The 1629-nt window shown below is 38.4% G+C and overlaps 1 non-coding gene across 1 annotated transcript; it reads left to right on the forward strand.

The window, feature by feature from the left end:
* The first annotated feature begins 1167 nt into the window (after positions 1 to 1167).
* LOC123326528 lies at positions 1168 to 1274 on the forward strand. The gene has a single exon (XR_006541151.1). It is a non-coding gene; the product is annotated as a U6 spliceosomal RNA (small nuclear RNA).
* The last annotated feature ends 355 nt before the right edge of the window (positions 1275 to 1629 follow it).

Consider the following 1629-nt stretch of genomic DNA (forward strand, 5'->3'; position numbering starts at 1 on the left):
CCCCCCCACCCCACCAACTTGCACTCTCTAAATAAATAAATAAATAAATATAATCTTTAAAAAAATGCCACCAGAGCCTGGAGGATCTAGAATCGGGAACAACAGATCCACTGGGAAATGAGTGGCTCCTCCTCTTCTTTCTACACCCCTCCTCTGTCTAAAGCCTTTCAGTGACTGCCGTACACATAGACATATAGTTCAATGGAATAGAATTGAGAGTCCGGACATAAACTTACATATTTATGGTCAAATAATTTCAAATGATGGTGCGAGGACAATTCAACGGGGGAAAGTTTAGTCTTTTCGACAAATGGTGTTGGGACAACTGGATATTCCACATGCAAAAGCATAAATTTATACCCCAACCTCACACCATATACAAAAATTAACTGAAAATTGATCTAAGACCTCAAAAGAGCAAAAACTTTTAGAAGAAAATGTAGGTATAAATCTTCATGACCTTGGATTAGACAATGGTTCCTTAGATATCACACCAAAGCACAAGCAACCAAAAGAAAAACATAAATTAGACTTCATCAAAATTAAAGCTTCTGTGCTCCAAAGGACACCATCAAGAAAGTGAAAATATTTGTAAACCACATAAATGATAAGGATATAGTATCAGAATATTGGAATTTTTACAAATCAACAAAAAATGCAAATAAATCTATTTTAAAATGGCCAAAGGATCTGAATAGACATTTCTCCAGAGAAGTATACAAAGGCACAATAAGCCCATGAAAAGATGCTCAACATCATTAGTCACTAGGGAAATGTAAATCAAAACCACAGATTATACCCACTAGGCTGGCTACAGTAAAAAAGACAAAGACACATGTTGGCAAGGATGTGGAGGGATTGGAACTCTTCTGTTTTGCTGGTGGGGAAGTGAAATGGTGCAGCCACTGCAGAAACGTTTGGCAATTCCTCAAAAAATTAAAAGCAGAGTTACCATATGACCCAGCAATTTCACTTCTAGGTGTATAGCCAAGAGATTTGAAAACATATGGTGTCCACACAAAACTTGTATGTGCCAGTGTTCATGGCAGCATTATTTATAACAGCCAAGAAGTAGCCAAGCATCCATTAACAGATGAATGGATCAACAAAATGTGGTATGTCCATGCAGTGAAATATTATTCAGCGATTTTTTAAAAAATACTAATAGTGCTTGCTTCAGCGGCACATATACTAAAATTGGAACAATACAGAGAAGGTCAGCATGGTCCTTGCACATGGATGACATGCAAATCCATGAAGATTAAAATTTTAAAAAGTACCAATATATATGACAACTTGGATGAAACTTGAAAGCGTTATGCTAAGTGAAAGAAATCCGACACAAAAGGCCATGTAGTGTATGAGTCCATTTATATGAAATGTCTAGAACAGGCACGTTCAAAGAGACAGAAAGTAGATTAATAGTTTCCAGAGGCTCGGGTGCCTGGGTGGCTCAGTTGGTTAAGCGACTGCCTTTGGCTCAGGTCATGATCCTGGAGTCCCTGGATCGAGTCCCACATAGGGCTCCCTGCTCGGCAGGGAGTCTGCTTCTCCCTCTGACCCTCCCCTGTCTCATGCTCTCTCTCTCTATTTCATTCTCTCTCTCAAATAAATAAATAAAATCTTTAA

The sequence above is a fragment of the Neomonachus schauinslandi genome, chromosome 13 (genome assembly GCF_002201575.2).
Source record: "Neomonachus schauinslandi chromosome 13, ASM220157v2, whole genome shotgun sequence".
NCBI classification, from domain to species: Eukaryota; Metazoa; Chordata; class Mammalia; order Carnivora; family Phocidae; genus Neomonachus; species Neomonachus schauinslandi.